At 44.4% G+C, this 9,616-nt stretch overlaps 1 pseudogene; it reads left to right on the top strand.

Annotated features, from left to right (window-relative positions):
* Positions 1–5,830: 5,830 nt before the first annotated feature.
* LOC146994518 (U2 spliceosomal RNA) lies at positions 5,831–6,008 on the top strand (annotated as a pseudogene).
* Positions 6,009–9,616: the final 3,608 nt, after the last annotated feature.

The raw sequence follows: 9,616 nt of genomic DNA, 5'->3' as shown, positions 1-9,616 counted from the left end.
ATGTGTGACTCTGGTATGACCAATTCTGAGTCGAGTCAAAAGAACGTCCTCTTTACGATTTCCAGCAAAATCCCAATGCTCAATTCTAGGTTTGATGTTTCTCAACTTGTTGTGATGCTGAAGATCCCAAATTTGCTGCCATTTTTTTCGTATCTTTCCCTTGATGACACAGCAGATGTCTCTAAAAGGGATAAGGCGACTGGACAGTTCGACAGCAGATTTTGCCGCGATGTCTGCAAGCTCGTTTCCCTTTATTCCCGTATGCCCGGGAACCCAGCAGTACAGGATTTCATATCCTCGTATCATTAAATTTCTATGAATTTTGAGAACATCCACTACCACAGGATTCTGAGCGTTGGGAAAAGCTTCCAAGGATTTAAGAGCACTATACGAGTCTGTGTAAACTATGAACTTTTTGTGGCAGAGCTTTGGGATGTACAAAAGAGCATAATATATTGCAGTTAGTTCAGATGTTAGGACAGAGAAAGCATGGTGCAGGCATCTGCCCTCTATGTAATTTTCAAATACAAAAGCCATCCCGACATGATCATTTGACTTTGATCCATCTGTGTATATCGGATAATAACTGCTATATTTGTGCCTGTGCTCAGCGAAAAGTTGTCTGTAAACGATCTCGTTAGTGCTCACCTTTACGTGATGTTTAAAAACATCAAGAAGCTGGATCCGTGAATTTTCCCAAGGTGGAATTTCAAAATTCTGTACTGCTTGGGGGTGCATATCAGAGAGGGAGAGTTCCTCAATGACAGGGCGAACTCTTAAAGGGAAAGTAGGAACACAGGATGGACGTGTTTCAAATAATGTGTTACACTCATTATTAAGTAAGCACAGCTTATTGGGATGTTCAGGTTGAGATAGAGTATTAAAATATTGCAAAAGGGACAATTGCTCACGCCTCAGATGAAGTGATGGTTCGTTACAGTCAACATATAGGCTCTGCACAGGAGAAGTCCTGAAAGCTCCTGAACAAATCCGCAGACCTTGATGGTGAACAGGATCCAGTTTTAACAAAACAGATGAGCGAGCGGATCCATAAACAACTGAGCCATAGTCCAGTTTAGAGCGGATAAGCGCTCTGTAAATGCGAAGCATGGAGCAACTCTCTGCACCCCAGGAGGTGTTCGCCAACACTTTTAAAATATTTAGTGTTTTTAGACTCTTCTTTCTCAGGTTTAAAACATGAGAAAGGAAAGTCAATTTTCGGTCGAACGTCACTCCTAAAAATTTTACTTCAGGCGCAACTGGAATAATTGTACCATTCAAGTATAACTCAGGTTCAGGATGGAGACCTCGCTTCCTACAAAAGTGCACGCAGACAGTTTTCTGTTTCGAAAATGTAAATCCCTGTTTGTCTGACCATTCTTGGATCTTAATCAGAGCCATCTGCAGTTGCCTCTCTACATATCTCATGTCTGCTCCTCGACAGCTAATCTGCAGATCATCAACATATAGAGATCCCAAGATGGTGGGAGGAAGTTCTTTTAGTACAGAATTTATTTTTAAACTAAACAGGGTTACACTGAGCACACAGCCTTGAGGCACACCCTCTTCCTGTTCAAAAACATCCGAAAAAACAGAGCCAATTCTTACTTGAAAAGTTCTAGTGTTCAAGAAATTTTGAATGAAAATTGGTAGGTTGCCGCGCAAGCCACTCTCGTGAAGATCCCGGAGTATACCGTATCTCCATGCCTTATCATAAGCTTTTTCAATGTCGAAGAATATCGAGACAAGGTGGCTTCTTCTTACAAATGCTTTTCGAATAGATGTCTCTAAGAGGAGCATGTTATCTACAGTTGTTCTTCCCTTTCGAAAACCACTCTGATAAGGCGATATAATATCATTCTTTTCCAAGAAGTAGACTAGGCGGCTGTTTACCATCTTTTCAAACAGTTTGCAAACACAGCTGGTAAGGGCAATTGGCCGATAGTTCGAGGGATTCCTCGGGTCTTTCCCTGGCTTCGCAATAGGAATGACAATAGCTCTCCTCCATGCACTGGGAAATGTACGCTCCTTCTACACTCTATTGTAAAGTGTGAGAAGGGCACTCAGTGACTTACAGGACAGATGCTTTAGCATTTCATAATTCACTCCATCAAGACCCGGAGAAGACCTATGTGTCTGCAATAAAGCACTCCTTAATTCAAGCATAGTAAAGTCTCTATTGTAAGGCTCAGATTTGGAAGAGTTGAATGCGATGGGATTTATTTCAGAGTGCTGCTTCATAGAATGAAATGCAGGTGTATAGTTTCTGCTGGAAGAAACGGAAGCAAATGTCTCACCAATAGTATTCGCAATTTCTTCTATGGAGCTAATCACTCGGCCATCTTTTTCCAAAAAGGAAAGTGAGTGGTCTTTATATATGCCGCATGCTTTTTGAACTCTTTCCCAAACCCGCTTGCTAGGCGTGGAGGTTGTTATTGACGACACATATGAAATCCAGGAATCCCTCTGGCTCTGCCTTCTTACTTTTCGTGCATTTGCTTTGGCTCTTTTAAAGGCTATGAGGTTTCGCAGAGTAGGATATCTACGAAAAATACCCCATGCTTTTTTCTGTTTTTTCAGTGCTTCATGACAGTCGCGATTCCACCATGGTTTTGAATATTTTAGTAGTTTTCCTGATGTTCTAGGAATCGAAAGCATAGCTGCCTGAATAATAGTATTAGTAACAGCTTCAACAGCGTCATCGATATGCGCATCTTCTACCATTTCATCTGTGAGCTCTGCAATGGAAGAGAAGAGTTCCCAGTCTGCCCTGTCCAGTATGAATCGAGGGGATCTCGACATGGGGTTTGCTCCTCTTCGTGCAAGAGACACAAGAATGGGATAATGATCACTGTTGTAAAGATCTTTACCCACATTAAAAGTGCAAAAAGGCAACAGAGATGGTGAACAGATGGCAAGGTCGAGAGCATGGAATGTTTTTGAAGGCTCATGGAAGTAAGTATCTTGCCCATTATTGAGGAGACAAAGGCTATGATCTTCGATCATCTGCTCAATTTGTCTTCCTCGGAAATTAGTATCCTTACTACCCCAGAGCGGACTATGGCCGTTAAAATCGCCTATTATGATGAAAGGCTCAGGCAGCTGCTCTAAAAGACCATTTAAATCTTGCTGATCAATATGCTCATTTGGAGGCAAATACAGAGAAACGACTGTAACAACAAAATCAAAATTTGTTTGAGTAGCGACAACTTGGAGGGATGTCGTCAAAGAAAGCACATTTGAGGGATAATCCAGTGAGGTGAGGAGACCTACACCTCCACTGGCACGCTCACCTGCAAGGTTATCTTTCCTGACGAAGGAAAACCTCCGAAGTTTTGCCTGTTGTTCTGGTTTTAGATTTGTTTCCTGTACTGCGAAGCATACAGGATGATAAGCATTAATTATGGCTTTGATGTCGAGCAAATTTCGGTGGAAACCGCGACAGTTCCATGAGACGAGGGTGGCCATTATGTCTGGTTTTTGTTCTTTCTGTGCTCTTGTTTGGTTTTTCGTGGAAGTAGATGCCTGGGAAATTCTAGACCCTCCTCTACTTCCATAGTGTCTGAATCCGCAGATTCAGAAATCATTTCGTCAAAAGAGCTATTGCTGGGACTTCTATTTTTATTAATTATTTTGTGACTTTCAATTTTAGGTTTACTTTGAATGACTGTTTCTTTTTTTTGTATTAAATGAGTTGCATTTTCCGTTTTCTTGGTGGATGTGGTTGGTTGGATTTTATTTGGTTTAGTCTGCGTGCCTATTGATGTTTGGGTGGCAATGCTACGTGTTGTTTTAACTGCACTGGCATAAGATTTGTTTGATTGGAGCTGTGTGCTTTGAACTAGTTTTCTGGCTTCAGCATACGAGATGTTCCTGGTAACTTTAAGAGTCTGTACTTCTTTTTCGGATTTCCATTTTGGGCAGAGGCGTGAAAATGCTGGGTGCTCACCCTTGCAATTTATACACGAAGGCGCAGCGGTACAATTTTCCGAATCGTGGCCAATCTGTGAGCATCGGGCGCATGTGAGGCTGCCACGACAAGACGTCTTAGAATGGCCGAAACGCTGGCATTGGAAGCATCGCATAGGGTTGGGAATATAAGGTCTTACAGGACAATTTAAATATCCGGCCTTAATATTCTTAGGCAGATCAGGCGTGTTGAAGGTAAGGATCACGTGTTTCGTATCGATCAACTTACCTTCTTTACGCATCTTGATCCGCCTTACACCGCAGACATTTTGTTCGGAGAGCTCAGAAGCGATCTCTTCTTCAGGAACGTACAGAAGGTCGAATTCTGAGATTACACCCCGACAATAATTCAGTGTCTTATGTGCTGTTACAGTGACATTCGCTTGCCCAAGTTTAGTAATCTGAAGTAAAGAAGCAGACTGGGTGGCTGAGTTTGTATCAATAAGCAAGTCTCCGGAGCGGAGACGCTTTATGTTTCTCGGCTCACCAATACAAGACTGGATGTATTTATTTATTACGAAAGGAGACATCTTATGCATTTCGCCAGAAGGACTAGAGATGACTAGGAAACGGGGACTATTGTGATGATTTTTTTTATTTGCATCTGTCCGTAATTTTTTTGCAGAATTTTCAGAACTAGGTTGAGTGACTGGTTTAGTAGTAGACTTTTCAGAACTAGGTTGAATGATTGGTTTATTAGTAGGTGGTTCAGAGCTAGGTTGAGTGACTGGTTTAGTAGTAGACGTTTCAGAACTAGGTTGAGAGACTGGAGTGACTTCGAAGTCTTTGATCAGAAAAATTTGGGAATTAGCCATATTGAAATAAGAAAAGATTCGGGTCCGACGGCCCCGCCCACCACGGAGCCCAACAAGGGAACACAGATTCCTGTGTTAGGGCTAGCCGGACCTATACGCAAACTGAAGCCCCACAGTCGGCTTTCCCGAAAGCAGGAACTCCCGAGAGCTTGACCCCAAGCCACTGACACAAGGACTAGTGACCAGCCGATTGACACCCGTGAGGACAACTAAGGTGCCTCCCGTTTAGCTGAAGCAGAGGCCAAAGCAGTGTGTTGGGGACAGTACCTCGCCCCTCAACTACCAGGACCCTCCTTTCCAGCGACACGGGTCTCCACGCACGGCAAACACGTGGGCAGTTTTCTCGCCATTTGAAAATTGGACGCAAGGGTTGTTCCAGTTTCTCGTGACGAGCCCCAAACTCCGTAGAGAGAAACCACAAGGGAGAAGGGAAGGGGGAAAGTTCCAGCAAAGAGGAGAGGAGACGGAAAAGAGGATAGATCACTGGGGCTCCAGGATCGTGACACCCGTCTCACCAAGAAGATGATCCCCTGAAGGGCTAGGGTACCTCGGGATTGCCACACCCGTACTCACAAAAGTGAGCCCCCTGAGGGATCCGCCAGAGAGGAAAAGATTTCTAAGTATCGGCCGGTTGTTGAGCTGCTCAGGAGAGATTACACCGATGTCCAGATCGATCCCATCATCATTGGTTCTCTCGGCTCTTGGGACGACAACAATGACAGAGTGCTACGTAGGCTGTGCAGCAACAAATATGGAAACCTTTTAAAGAAACTCGCAGTTAGCGAAACCATTAAATTTTCTAGGGATATATATGTTGAACACCTCACTGGAATAAAACAATCCTAAATAGACACTGTTGGACTCAGTGACTGGTTTTCAATATGCGATCATTATATAACATTTGTATAAAGGACCTTCACGGCTAAGTAAATTTTGTAAATATGTATATATCTCCCACATCAAATAAATATGAAATCTAAAATCGCACTGTGTGCGTTGTTGGTATAACATGCCATGGTCTTACCAACACTATGTAAAATGGCAAGAAACATTGAACAATAAAAAATTTTTCTGTTCTTATCAGCTTAATATCTGATACGACGTCGACATGACGTCAAGATATTAAACTAATTTTTGCAGATAGGCTTGTGGTTAGGAATTTATTCCGCCCTCGCCACGGGTTGGCCTGCTATGGCACTACTTGCAGGATACGGCCCACAATATATCCAAAAAGCAGAAACTTCACTCCCCCACTGCATCCTCAGGAAAACGTTTTTTTGAAATGGCCCCTTCAAATTTCAGAAAACCGAAGATCTAACAACATCATACCTTTGTACGAGTGTGCGGCGACCTGCCTTTTTTTTAACTTGATATTGCTCGGGCCCCTCGTTCTTTTCCTCGGAATGGGAACATTCTGGAGCCTCGGGTTTAACCCTCGTCCTTTTCCAATGTCAAGTTCTGGTTTCTGTAAATACGAAGTTTTTTTCGTATTTACAGAAATCCCATAAAATCCACATTTTCATCCCGTACGCAGAAAACTTACTCATTCTGTCTGACTGATTCAAGGAACATCGGCCTCGAAATATTACTCAAATTTCATTAGCAGTAACATTTTTGTCTCACTTCGTGTAAGTTTGAGAGAATTCCTATTCACATTTGCCAGATCTTTCAAACTACAGCGCGCGTATACACATTGCTTCCTTCAACACACGAGCCATTTTATTGTAAATAACTCTCGAAAGGGTGTAAAATCTTTGTAGGCACACTGCAGCAACAAAGACTTTTCTGTCTGTTTCCTAATGTTTTGTTTTGATTCTCTGTATGATTTAAAAACGCCAGCTAATTGTAATGGTCTACAATTATTGTTACGGATTGTTGTATTTATGTTTTTATTCATTCATTCATTCATTTATTTTGTTGGCACATTAATATTAACAAACTTGGGAAAATGCCAATAGATGGCTGCACTATGCAGGAAGCAGTTTATTCTGAGTTTTGAGATGGCTTGCCCGCCGCTAGTGTGGAAGTGTAGAATACAAAGTAATCATTAATTGTAAAGTAAAAAGTACTGTTTGATTGTACATATTACAAATTAATTTGTAAAGTGTTTTTTGTAATTTTTCTGTTTGTTTAATTGTTTTAAGGTCCTAATATTTCACTCTGTGTTTTCAACTGCAACGTTTGAACTGAAGAGAGAGAGAGTATCCTCTGTATTATATCACTGTCTTTATATCTTATGTAACCTCAAATTTCCATTATGTATCAACAAACCGCACTGCGTGCGTTATTGAAAGACGTGCCATGGTCTCTCAATACTCTTGTAAAATGGCATGTATAATTTGTAAATAAAAAATTTCTGTTCTTATCAGCTTAATTTGCCGGTTTGATTTATTTTTATAGGTTCACCGGTGGATATGCTGATAGAGTATTTGCCTCATCCGGAGGACGGAGCTGAAGGCGGAGCCAAGGTGGATCTTTGGTAAGTTTTGCTTTATTTTTCCTCTCATTTCTCCTACTGATGCTTGATGGGTTGGTGACCTTTACTTGCGTCAGTAGGAATCTTTCCTTTCCCTGTGAGCGTGCAGGTGTCTTTTCCCGCTTTCACTGAACTAGCCGTTTTCGGTTAATCCATGTGATGGGCGAGGTCTAACTTTTTCTACCTCTTTCCTGTCTATTCTTGCTCTTCTTAAGTATTTTTTCGCTATTTAGTGTTAAAATACTTTCGTTGAGCCCTTATTTTTTCCTTTCCACAAACTCACTATTATGGTGGGCGTGGTCTTTCCTTTATTTCATATCTATCTCTTTCCTCTTTCTGGTATCGTTTGTTTCGTTTTATTTATTTTTCCCATGTCCAGGTTAGGTTCGAACTAACTGGTTGGATTTTATGCTTACTCGGATTAGTGTTCCGGAGTAGCCGTGAGCCCTTAGCCTGTGTTCTGCCACAGGTCAGGGATCGAGTAAGCTTCCGATTACCCATCCATGTGAAAAGGACACCCGGCTGGGTGCGGCCTTTAGTGGGGCGTAATCTTCCAAGTCCTGGTCATCGTCTTTGCTTTCCTGTCAATGGTTTTTCCTTTCGATCATTTAGTCTCGGTAGGTGCCTCGACCCCCAGTTCGTCGTGGGTCCAGGGACTTACCTCCATTGGTATCCTTGCAGACAGGCCACTCGGCTGAGTGTATCCTTAGCTCGACACCAATTTCCTTCCGAATCGGCTAGTTGCACGCGCTAGTTTCTCCGCCTACCCCGGTCATGTTTTTTTTCTACCAGAGCCACCGAATCTTCTGCAAAGACTCTTGCTCTCCATTCTCGCTTTGATCTTGCCAATTGCCAATTAGCAGTATTACTAATTATTTGTACTCTCGATTTCGAGCTCTATTTTCAGATGTCAGAGTCACCCGGCTTGCCATGCATTCCTGTGTCTCCACGGCCGCCTCGGATACCGTCGCCGACTACTGGTCTCCCTCCGATGCCACCTGTCCTTGGTGGACTGCCACAGTGTTGGATGCCCCGATGGATCGCTGGACATGACGCCACACAGACGTCTGAGCCATTTGCACGCTTCGGGTCACTCCTCCGTGATGACAACGCGGTCTGGTAGTCTTCACCCAGCTCCTGCTCCACGTCGCCACATCTCTGCCTCTGCTGTTCCCTCTGGTCCTCCTCTGCTGAGAAATGGTTCCCTGTGCCAGATGCTCTCCATCATATCTGCCAGGACGTCTGCCTCCTCTCGCATCTGCAATGATGTCTTCGCTTCCTGCTCCCGGACTTCGCCTCCTCCGGAAATGCTCTCTGCACCGCTCGTGCCTCTTACTTCGCCTCCTTCCTTACCTTCTCCTGGCTCCATCCTTGCTACTGCTGCCCCTTCTTCAGATTCCCCAGTGTGTCACCACACAAGGTCACGTGCTGCTGCTGGACACTCCTGCGCGCACACTTCTCCGACTAAGTCTCCTGTTCCTACTTGCTCGATCTGCCACTTCTGCTTCTCCTTCGGGTAGTCCAAGAGTTCGTTCGCCGTCCTCTGCGATCTCTGTTGATGGAACTCCTAGTGCTTCCTCCTCTCCTGTTCCTGCTCCTGCAACTTCTGGCGACAGAGCGTCTTTCCTATATTCCGACGATTCTGCATCTATGCGGGGTGTCTCCTTCACGCCCGGCTTCTGGTAATTCTCCTCCCGCTGCCGTGCCCGCGTCTCCTGGTGTCTCCACTTGCTCTTCTCCGGTTGACTGTCCGACGTGTGGTAAGTCGTTCCTCAACAAGAGACAGCTACGCTTTCACCGCTTCCGCCGTCATCGCCTTGCTCCTCCTCCCTCCTCTCCTGGTGCTGCTGACTTCTCTACCACTGGCCATCCGCAGCTTCCGTCTACTTCTCTTCAGGCCTCGCCGCCTCCTTCCAATGCTACACCTTCAGGCGCTCCTATTCCTTCTACTACCTGCCGCGAGGGTTCCACGCTCCATCTCGTCTTTCCTGTAAGCGAATTCTTCATGTGCACAGAGCCCAATTGCAGCCTCCTGTTCCGCTCCAACTCCTAGTCCTGTATGAAGAGATCCCTCACCAGACACCTTCTCCAGGAACATCTGACCCCCATTTCTTCATGTATGAAATGGTGCAGCCTTTGCAACTCCCGGCTAGCCAACAAGGTATCTGTCCATGCCTGTTTCCGCACCTCTCCTCCCGTCATCTCCACTGGTGCCTCTTTCCGCTGGAAGTGCACAGTTTGTCCGTTCTCCTGTCCTTCCCGGAAAGGGTTATTCAACCACTCCGAATTCCACCGGCGTGCTGAGAGGAACTCTTCCATTGACCACGACATTCCTCTTCCTGCTCCTGTGCCACAG

The sequence above is a fragment of the Stegodyphus dumicola genome, chromosome 11 (genome assembly GCF_044657685.1).
Source record: "Stegodyphus dumicola isolate Sdum_Otavi_A_Nest chromosome 11, ASM4465768v1".
Taxonomy (NCBI): domain Eukaryota; kingdom Metazoa; phylum Arthropoda; class Arachnida; order Araneae; family Eresidae; genus Stegodyphus; species Stegodyphus dumicola.
The sequence above is the reverse complement of the archived record's forward strand: the minus strand, read 5'-3'. Positions and strand labels throughout refer to the sequence as shown.